General features: G+C 46.5%; 1 pseudogene; it reads right to left on the bottom strand.

The window, feature by feature from the left end:
• Nucleotides 1-2,090: 2,090 nt before the first annotated feature.
• Nucleotides 2,091-10,634, bottom strand: LOC134635359 (serine protease FAM111A-like; annotated as a pseudogene).
• Between the last annotated feature and the right edge of the window lie 1,103 nt (nucleotides 10,635-11,737).

Here is an 11,737-nt window from a genome sequence, read left to right as displayed (position 1 = left end):
CTTCCTCCTTTCATTAAAGGAATCATTCTATTTTTGTAAAAAGTCATAAATTAATGTGCTCTCAAACAGTAACAATAGTTGTAGCCTGTTGATTTTACAGAATCAACTGGATATTCAGGAATCTGTTTCTGCCAGTTTAACTGCACGCTGTAAACTAATAATAAGCTTATCTTACCCTGAGCAACCAAATGTGACAACACATTCCACGGCCACAAAGCCAGGCATGTGTGACAGAAAGTGTGTGTGTGTGTGTGTGTGTGTGTGTGTGTGTGTGTGTGTGTGTGTGTGTGTGTGTGTGTGTGAGGGAGAAAGGCACGAAGATTAGGATTGGCTATAGAGTTGCAAAGCGTGTCTCTATCTAAGGCTGACCTTGACTTTGTCTACCACTCTGCTCTACTCTTCAAAAGAACAGCCCTCCCTCTCTCCTTTTTCAGTAGTCTAATATCCACACATGATGAAAAAAAGAGAAAGAAAAAGAAGAAATTGTAATCTTTCTTTTTTTTATCTCGTGTCTCTACACTTGATTATTCTGGGATGGCAGTGAAGCATCAGGAGGCATATATTCATTATCTGTCATCATATTCATTTCTATGCTAATGAGAAACCCATTCCCAATGAAAATCTGTTTTCAGGCCCACAAATGGAAGTAAGTGGCAATCACATACTGTTTGTTTTTGAGGTTTGCTTTTAAATGAGAAGAGCCATTTGCATCACTGCCATGCACAGGCCATATTCCATAAATCACATTGCACCCCAAGCAGTACAATGCAAATACTAACCTGTTTCATCTTCAGCTCCGTGCAGCCCGAATCTTTCAGCTCTGTGATGTTTCAGTGATTAAACAATATTTGAGGTGGTGTGAGGGGGAGAAACTGTTTTGATAAGCACTGATTGATGGGGACAGCAAAAGCAATATCATTCTAAAACAGTTTCATTTTTGGAAGTTTCTGAAAATGAATAATGAGCCTTATATGGAGGAGAAATCTTGGTCAGACATGCTGCTGCTGTCTGCTGAAGCAGATGCTGCTTGGAGCAGCGTGTTTTGTTCATGGTGGACTGATTTGAATTTTGACAGCAGCAGCACATGCATCATATTACCAGATTAGGAAAACAAGTTTGGAGGATTCTGGCTAATCTGAGACCAGAAGAGTCGACTTCATTGAAGCAAAGAAATGATAAAAGGAGTGAGAGAAACTGACACAGGCAGATACATTTTTTAAATAATTAAAAATGTAAAAATAAAAATAGCATCCATCAGTAATAAAGAAATAATGTGGGTGGAGTTGAAAAACATTGTTTTTGTTTTTTTAAATCTCACAACCACATTTACTTCCTCTTACAAAGCTTTTCACAATAAAAGAGAATACCGTCCATCCATCCATCCATCCGTCCATTTTCTACCGCTTATCCAGGGCCGTGTTGCGGGGGAAGCAGCCCAAGCAGAGAAGCCCAGACCTCCCTCTCCCCAGCCACCTCCTACGGCTTGTCCAGGGGAACACCAAGGCGCCTAGAAATTCTGCCCATAAAAATTATGAACAGAATCGGTGACAAAGGGCAGCCCTGGCGGAGCCCATCACCCACCAGGAACAAGTCCGACTTATTGCCAGCTCTTGCAACGGTTGTATAAGGACTGAATGGCCCGTAGCAATGGGCCAGACACCCCATACTCCCAGAGCACCCCCAACAGGACCCCCCCGAGGGACACGGTTGAATGCCTTCTCCAAGTCCACAAAACACATGTAGACTGGTTGGGCAAACTCCCATGCACCCTCAAGTATCCTTGAGAGGATAAGGAGCTGATCCAGTGTTCCATGACCAGGATGAAAACCGCATTGTTCCTCCTGGATCCGAGGTTCGACTAACGGACGAACTCTCCTCTCCAGCACCCTGGCATAGACTTTCCCAGGGAGGCTGAGAAGTGTGATTCTCCTGTAGTTGTGGAACACACCCTCTGGTCTGCCCCTGATCTCCACGCAACATTGTAGAGACGTGTCAACCAAGACAGCCCTACAACATCCAGAGCCTTCAGGAACTTGGGGCAGACCTCATCCACACCAGGGGCTCTGCCACCAAGGAGTTGTTTAACTGCCTCAGTGAGCCTCGCCCCCGGAGATTGGCGGGTCATCCCCTTCGTCCCCAGACTCTGCTTCCACAACCAAAGACGCGGAAGTAGGATTGAGGAGGTCCTCAAAATATTCCTTCCACCGCCTGACAATTTTCTCATTCGAAGTCAGCAGCACTCCACCCGCACTATACACAGTGCAGGCAGAACACCGCTTTCCAATCCTGAGTCACCTGACAGTTTGTCAGAATCTCTTTGAGGGGATTACCACCATGACAGGCACCAACTACCTTGCGGCCGCAGCTCAGTGCAGCAGCTTCGGCAATGGAGGTGCTGAACATGGTCCATTCGGACTAAATGTCCCCAGTCTCGCTAGGAATTCTGTTGAAGCTTGCTGATGGTGTAAGTTGAAGATCTCGCGGACCGGGGCCTCTGCTAGGCATTCCCAGCACACCATCACTGTACGTTTGGGCACCAGGTCTGTCCAGCGTCTTCCCCCGCCACCTGATCCAACTCACCAGCAGGTGGTGATCATTTGACTGGTCAGCCCCTCTCTTTACCCAAGTGTCCAGAACATATGGCCTCAGGTCTGGTTATACGATTACAAAATTGATCATCGACCTGTGGCCTAGAGTGTCCTGGTGCCACGTGCATTTATGGATACTCTCATGTTCGAACATGGTGTTCGTTATGGCCAAAGTGTGGTTTGCACAGAAGTCCAATAACAAAACACCGCTCGGGATCAGATCCAGGAGGCCTTTTCTCCCAATCACTCCCCTCCAGGTCTGGCTGTCATTGCCCACGTGAGCATTGAAGTCTCCCAGTAGGAAAACAGAGTCCCCAGGAAGAGCACCCTCCAGTACCCGACCCAGGGACTCCAAAAAGGCTGGGTACTCCGAACCGCCACTCAGCGCATAAGAACACTCGACAGTCAGGACCCGTTCCCTGATCCGAAGGCGAAGGGAACAAACCCTCTCGTCCACTGGGAGAAACCCCAACATCCCCAGCAGCAAGCCAAGGGGATAGCAAGATACCCACCCCAGCCCGCCGCCTCTCACCAAGGGCAACTCCAGACTGAGACAGAGTCATGCGTTGAGGTGAGCCCGACTATATCTAGCCGGTAGGGCTGCACGATATTAGGAAAACCTGTGATGTGCGATAACTGTGATCAATATTCCGATAACGATATGACTTGCGATAAAATAAATAGCAAAAAAAACCCAAAAACGAATACATAATTTCCGTTTTACTGCAACAGTTTTATTTAAAGAAAGCGGCTGTATTAGCAGTGTAACAACAAAGTGCACTTTAACATTGAAACATCTGAAAGACATCCTTCCCGGTCTCTATAATTAGTTTTAAATAAACATAACTTAAATTATACTGCAAATTATCTCAGTGCAGTTGTTCATCATTTTACCACTCACCAAGTAGTTATGATGTAAGTCAAAACTGGAGAGGAAACTTTACTGTAGTGCTTGCGTAGTTTTCAGCTTGGCTCAGTTCAAACATGACGGTCTTCCGGCATGTTTCGTACATTTGTGGAATGGCGACATGGGAAAAGTAGTTTCGTAAGGGGATACGGTATCTCCGGTCCACTTTATGTATCAGACTGGTGAAGCCCTCTCTGCTAACTGTATTTATAGGCATCATGTCTTTGTCAAAAAATGTTATTTCTTTGTAGCGCTTCGACGTTTTCTCATAAGGAGTTCCACTTGAAAAACTCGGATATAGAGACGGCTGTTGGACTGCTGTGCTCTTTGTCTTAACATTAGCAACCTTTGTTTGGCTAGCCCTATCTTTCTGGAACTCTTCAAACAGTTCTCTGTGGTTGTATTGAAGATGATGGTGGAGATTAGTTGTGTTTCCTCTGGTGGTTGCCACGAGTGTTCGGCAAGTTTTGCAGAGTACCTGTGTTTGGAGAACGTCGTCTTTATCAAATCCAAAGTACCTCCAAATAAGCGAGGTACTATTTTTTTTTTTAGCCACGAGTTCATAGTCAGTAGCGTTCTCGTCATGCATCTCGCTCTCAGCCTTTACAACTCTGACTCGTTGCTGCAGCGTTGTCCGCTCCCCACCTGCGTAGGAGGCGGGCCTCTAATCCATTTGATTGGTTAATGCCGTGAAAGGCTCTATTCGACTGGTCGAATGTGTAAAGGGGTTTCTTTGATTGGTAAATTCTTTAAAGCACGTGTGTAAACATTTTAAGGTACCCAATTATCGCAGTTTACGCCGTCTTTTGCGATGGGCCCATCGCACAGGCTGATATCGTGATGACAATAAATTTTCGATTTATTGTGCAGGCCTACTAGCCGGTACCTCTCAACCTCACACACTAACTCAGGTTCCTTCCCCACCAGAGAGGTGATATTCCATGTCCCAATTGCCAGTCTTGGTAGCCCGGGATCGGTCTGCCAAGACCTCCACTCCTGGCCACCGCCCAGCTCACATTGCACCTGACCCCTACCGTGCCTCCTGCGGGTGGTGGGCCTGCAGGAAGATGGGCCCATGTCCCTTTTTCGGGCTGTGCCCAGCCAGGTCCCATGGACTAAGGCCCGGCCACCAGACGCTCGCCCTTGGGCACCCTCCCCGGGCCTGGCTCCAGGGCGGGGCCCCGGTAACCCTATCCCGGGCAGGGTGAACTGTTCCCTCGATGGTCTTCTCATAGGGAAGAGAATACCAACCTCACTAAAATAAAAAATTAACCATATATAATGCAAAGGCTTTTTAAAGGAATTCCAAATTTTCTCTAAATATTTTAACCATTATTGATTTACATTTTAACACAGATTTCAACGTTCTTAATATTTCAAAACATTTTTTCAGTTTTAATGTGGTTACAAACAAATACGTTCATTCATTGAAATAAATAAACCAGTAAAGGAAAACAGAAAACTGTCACATATTTTTGTACTGAATAAATCAACAGTCTAACACATTAAAAAAAATCAGGTTTGTTTTTAAATAATCCATATTCATATAAATCATGTTGAAAACAACAATGTTGATATAGTGTCATATTACCTGAGTCAGTGGCTTTCATGGATTTTCTAGTTTTGTTTATTATAAGTCCTATGTGCTGGGTTTTGTAGCCATTGTACATTTTTTACGGCGTCTTTGTCCGGAGAGCGCGTGGAGGTCCGACCTCCCATTGTTTACAGCAGGGATCAGCTGTTAGCCCTCGGAGCCTCCGCTGCCATGCCTACCGCCGAGCAAGCTAACATCCCCTGCGAAGTGAGGAGGAAGAGACGCGGTACTCGGGCCGGGATCGGGCGTCGCAGTAAAGTTAGGAGGTACCGGCCAGCGATTCCATCTATTATTATGGGGAATGTGAGATCTCTCCCCAATAAAGTAGACGAACTGGCAGCCCTTACCTGACATCAGAGGAGCTACAGGGAGTGCAGCCTGATGTGCTTCACAGAGTCGTGGCTAACTGCGCTAACTCCGGACTCACACGTAAACATGGATGGTTTTCATCTGATCCGGGCCGACAGAACAACGGAGAGCGGTAAGAAGAGAGGAGGGGGTCTGGCTGTGTTTGTGAACGATAGATGGTGTAACTCTGGGCATTTATCTATCAAAGAGACGCTATGCTGTAAGGACATTGAGCTGCTAGCGATTAGCATGAGACAGTACTATCTACCGCGAGAGTTTACACACGTGATTATGATAGCTGTGTATGTCCCGCCCTCTGCTAGCGCTGCAGCAGCCTGTGAGGTCCTGCACACTGTAACCAGCAGACTCCAAACACAGCACCCTCAGGCCCTTTTCCTGATCTCTGGGGACTTTAATCACATCTCCCTGTCCTCCACTCTCCCCACCTTCACCCAGTATGTTACCTGCCACACCAGAGACAATAAAACATTGGACTTATTGTATGCCAACACCAAGGAGGCATACAGCTCATCACCTCTCCCTCCCCTGGGGGGCTCAGATCACAATCTGGTTCATCTCCAGCCTGTGTATAAACCTCTAGTACACAGAGAACCAGTAGTGAAACGCACAGTTAGGAAATGGTCGGCAGAGACTGAAGAGGCCCTGAGGGACTGTTTCCGTTCTACTGTGTGGGACAACCTCTGCAGCCCCCTGGAGGATGACCTCAACAGCATCACAGACTGCATTACGGATTACATGAACTTCTGTGTGGACAGCACCGTACCCATCAAAAAGGTACGGTGTTTTTCTAACAACAAGCCATGGATAAATCCTGAAATTAAGGCTCTCCTCAAGGAGAAGAAGAGAGTCTTTAGAGCTGGAGACAAACAGGAGCTGAGAGTTGTTCAGAAGAAGCTGAAATGGAAGATAAGGCAAGGAAAGGAAAACTACAGGAGGAAGATGGAAGAGCAGCTGCAACAGGACAACATCAGAGGGGTTTGGAACAGCCTGAAGACAATCTCAGGACAAAAACCAAACCCCCCAGGCTGCAGGAGACTTGGGGTGGGTGAATGACCTAAATAAATATTTTAATAGGTTTGATCAACCACCCACCCCTCCCACAGCATCATCCCCCCTGCTGCAATCTCCTTCATCTTCAGGGACTGCCTGTCCTTCATCTCAGGACTTCACACCTCTCAGCTTCACACCTCCCAGCTCCCAGTCATTACACCCACCCCCGGCTTCTGTGGACTCCAACATACACACCCCTCCCCCAAAACCCCCTCTCTCCATCTCAGCACTTCAAGTGAGGAACGAGCTTCGCAAGATCAAGGTGCGGAAGGCTGCAGGTCCAGATGGCGTCAGCTCCAGACTCCTGAGGTGCTGCGCAGATGAACTGTGTGGCATCCTAGGTTATCTGTTCAACCTGAGCCTGTCACTGGGGAAAGTACCACAGCTGTGGAAGACCTCCTGTGTGGTACCGGTACCAAAGACCTCCCATCCCAAGGACCTCAGCAGCTACAGGCCGGTAGCCCTTACATCGCATCTGATGAAGACCCTCGAGAGGTTGGTTCTAAACCATCTGCGCCCCCTGGTGAGGTCTTCATTGGATCCGCTGCAGTTTGCTTACCAGCCTGGCATTGGGGTGGAGGACGCCATCATCTACCTCCTGCACCGAGCTCTGACTCACCTGGAGAAGCCTGGAAGCAGTGTGAGGATCATGTTCTTTGATTTCTCCAGTGCTTTCAACACCATCCAGCCACGACTTCTGAGGGACAAGCTGGAGCTATCGGGAGTGGACCACCACATGTCCCAGTGGATACTGGACTACCTCACAGAACGTCCACAGTATGTGAGGTCACAGGGCTGTGTCTCTGACACGCTGGTCTGCAGTACGGGGGCCCCACAGGGAACTGTGCTGGCACCGTTCCTCTTCACCCTCTACACTGCAGACTTCTCCATCAACTCCCCACGCTGCCACCTACAGAAGTTCTCTGACGACTCTGCCATAGTCGGCCTCATCACAGGTGAGGACGACTCAGAGTACAGACAGTGGACTCTGGACTTTGTGGACTGGTGTCAGCAGAACCACCTGCTGATCAACGCCGGGAAAACCAAGGAGTTGGTGGTGGACTTCCGGAGACGCAGACCCACCACACTGACACCGGTGAACATCCAGGGAGTGGACATTGAGATAGTGGACTCGTATAGGTACCTGGGTGTTCACCTGAATAATAAACTGGACTGGAGCCACAACACTGATGCTCTTTACAGGAAGGGTCAGAGCAGACTCTACCTGCTGAGGCGGCTGAGGTCATTTGGAGTCCAGGGAGCGCTTTTAAAGACCTTCTATGACTCTGTGGTGGCATCTGTCATTTTTTACAGTGTGGTATGTTGGAGCAGCGGTTTATCGGCAGCTGAAAGGAAGAGGTTGGATAAACTCATCAGGAAGGCCAGCTCTGTTCTGGGATGCACCCTGGACCCAGTGCAGGTGGTGGGAGACAGAAGGACTCTGGCCAAAATAACATCTCTGATGGACAGAGTCTCCCACCCCATGAATGTAAATGTTGCTGAACTGCAGAGCTCCTTCAGTGACAGACTGCTGCATCCTAGATGCATGAAGGAGCGTTTCCGCAGGTCCTTCCTCCCTGCAGCTGTCAGACTGTACAATCAGAACTGCTCCCAACAAACACAGATGTTTACATCAGCACTGTAACTGCAATAAGTTAACCAACTGATTCGCACTACAACCTGGTTTGCCTCTTATCTGTAGTTATTTTTATTTAATTTAATAACTGTACAATACTCTGTATATAGTAACCATTGTCCTTAATGTAAATATTTAAGAAAAATTGTGTATGTTTCTGTTCTGTGTCCTGTGTACTGTTTGTTTGTATATGTGTCTTTTTGCTGCTGTTACAACCAAATTTCCCCTTGTGGGACAATTAAAGGATTATTCTTCTAATCATTCCCTTGGTACATTTAGTCGGAAAACCCCGTATTTGTTAGGAGTATCTGAACAGTTGAGACATATTTTTTCTGAACACCTGCTGCATCAATGCCTTCGTCTTGCAGGAACTGCTGACACACTCCAGCTACATGAGGTCTAGCATTGTCTTGCATTAGGGGAAACCCAGGGCCACCCACACCAGCAGACATCTCACAAGGGGTCTGAGGATTTCATCTTGGTTGCAGGCAGCAGTACATTCTACACGGTGTCTCCACACTCTGTCACATCTGTCACATGTGCTCAGTGTGAACCTGCTTTCATCTGTGAAGTGCACAGGGCACCAGAGGTGAAGTTGCCAATCTTGGTGTTCTCTGGCAATTGCCAAATGTCCTGCACGGTGTTGGGTTGTAAGCACAACCCCCACCTGTGGACGTCGGGCCCTCATGGAGTCTGTTTCTGACCGTTTCAGCAGACACATGCACATTTGTGGCCTGCTGGAGGTCATTTTGCAGGGCTCTGGCTCCTCCTGTTCCTTCTTGCACAAAGGAGGAGGTAGCGGTCCTGCTGCTGGGTTATTGCCCTCAAAAAAAGTAACTATACGGCTTGTGTCAAAATTTGATTGATGACCCTAGCCTTGACCTTTTGACCTTACCGGAAGTACTCCAGAAGTGACTAATCGATTCCATATGTGTGACTAATCGCATTCGGTGGGAAAAAAAATTTATGTTTTGTCCAGAGAGGGAGGGGGTCGTTCCTGGGGGGATAGTTGAGGAAAAGTTCAGGGATAATTCTGATCAGAGAGGGAGAGGGGTCATTCCAGGGGCATGAAAAGTCAGGTATGCCCTGCTTTGACCCCACAGCAGAGGCTATAATGTTTTCTAGGTGAGGATTTCCCTTTGCCTCCTCCTCAACTCTTTCCAACACCTCCCCATACTCATCTTTCTTCAGATTATACACAAAGTTTTCAAATATAGTGAGCAGAGGAAAGGCGTACTCAATCACATTCTCGCTAAGATTCGGAAACCCATAGAAAAACCCGCCACTGTGCAAACCAAACACTCGTCCGTCGGCATCGAAAACTGGGGAGCCGGAAGAGCCGTGGTACATGAGAGTGTTGTAGGTGACGTGGATATTTTCATACGGGTCGTTTTTGACCTGCTGATTGATTTCACAACGACTGCAAAATTGCTCGCAGTCTTCTAAATTTTCATTATTCTCAGCTTGCTCTCGTCTCTCTTTCTCGATGACGCATGTAGGACTCATTTTTTTCACTCCTCCTCCTGGGTGTCCGACGACACAGGCCTCGCCCTCTGAAGGTACAGGTCCAAATCTCTTAAGGAGCCCTGGTGGCACTTTCTCTGTTTCTAGCTTAAGTATGACATAATCTAACTTATCGGTGCCGATGAACACCTTAGCACTGAGGTTGTTCCTGTCTGATTCTTGGTCTTCAAAGTTAAAGACCACGGTAACGTTTACAAATTCACGCCAGTTAGGTGAGTTTGATTTAACCCAGTATTCGAATAAGTGGGCGTTGGTCAAGACAAAGTTGTCAAATAGCACAAAGCCTGTGCCTCGCTTTATGAAGGAACCAGATATGAGACAAACTGACTCACTCAGTTCGAGCAGCAACATAACACTGCGAATTTCAGTAAAAGACTGTCGGCTCTTTCCAAAGGTCTCCTTCCTTTAGTTCAGTGCTTCCTGGAAATAATTTTTAGGGAATCTACTCTCCATCCAGCGTTTCAGACGCAGATACTGCTGACAAAGTAGATCATAAACCTCCTTACGGTCAATGCTGCTGCCCGTTTCTTTGATTGCCGTTTTTAGACTGAATCCGTTCTGTCGTGCTACATCTAAGACTGATGTCATTCCATCGCTGCGCTTTGCAGTATTTGATGCGTGTGGGGGTTTCTGCTGCCCTGGGATGGCTACATCTTTTATTTCTGTATCTGCTCCCATTGGAAAACATATCTGGAATTTCTTATTGTCCAGATGATCAATTATTTCTGTGCACTCAGTCGTACATTCGTCGTTGATGTTAACCAGCTCAAAGTAGCCCAGGTCATCGGTGAAGCGACCGTCTCTTTTCAGAGCCTCGGCCGCAGTTATTCCCTTCTCCCCGTAAACACAAAGATACTTGAACTGTTTTAAAGCGTCATTTTTTAAAAAACTTGTCTCTTTTTTGGCATTTAGTCCTCGCTTTGTACCGATGTAAAAGACAGAATAGTAATCTCTCGCCTTAACCATCTTCTTATATTTACTGAAAGGCCTCCAGCACCGTGCAAGGTTGAACACAGTTAATGTTGCGTGTGCCGTCTGAACTGGATTTCAGTCTGAACTAATGTCCGTGTGGGTCCTGCAGGAAATCAGAGTTGGAAAAGGTAGAAGTTGTTAATGTAGCCAAAACAAAATGTATTGCATTTTGTTCATAATCTCTTTAAAGCCATTATCTTTTTTTTATCGCTTTCACTGGAGTGGGTAAATGAGTCTGCAAAGTTAAAATAAAGAGATTTACATTTATTGTTTATTACTTTTATCGGACATCACCCGATCCCATTTATACACATTTAAGATATAAAGTGGAAAATATCCTTTTATTTGCATATAGAGACTTGGCATTTGACCCATCCTAAATATTTGGACCAGACAGCATTAGGAACCAACTTCTTGAGCCAGCAAAAAGGTCAAGGACACAGTTACACGATCGCTAAACTAACCTGTTTTTGAATAAAAGAAAACCATATAAGCATGAGGAATACGAGCCCTGGAATCTCGGTTTAAAAAAAAAAAAGCAGTAACCACTACACATTACTTTTCTTATGTCTACTATACAGGAGTTGCTGCTCACACCCTGAGTTACACTAATGAGTCTGTCAGATGTCCCAAATGGAAAGTCAGGCCGCACGCGTACTCATGCTGGACACCTCATGGTCTTATTTCCACGAGCCCTCGACTCAGCTGCAAAGTGCTTACGGGGTCAGTTTCCTTTTCATCAGAATTATCTGCTGTCATCCAGACATAAGTTGAGCAATGGTTTAACCAATTTTCCATCAAACCATAAAGGGAAGTCGGATTGAAACAGAACATAGGATGTAAGTTAAGGAAATATAAGTTTGACTATGGAGCACATCTCCATCAGCGTTCACGATGATGGATTGCATTTCTCTCAGTCAACTGACTGTTTAGGGGAAAAAGCGGCTAATAGTTATTTAGTTAGTGGGCTTCGTGTTTGTGGATGTCTGTGGGTTGTTGTTTTTTAATCACACTAGGAGTGAACAAAAGCAGAAAAAAAACCCTGTAAAGATGCAGACTGTGAAAGTCTGGTTTATACCATAAATCTTACCAGCTGT

The sequence above is a fragment of the Pelmatolapia mariae genome, linkage group LG10_11 (assembly GCF_036321145.2).
Source record: "Pelmatolapia mariae isolate MD_Pm_ZW linkage group LG10_11, Pm_UMD_F_2, whole genome shotgun sequence".
NCBI classification, from domain to species: domain Eukaryota; kingdom Metazoa; phylum Chordata; class Actinopteri; order Cichliformes; family Cichlidae; genus Pelmatolapia; species Pelmatolapia mariae.
The sequence above is the reverse complement of the archived record's forward strand: the minus strand, read 5'-3'. Positions and strand labels throughout refer to the sequence as shown.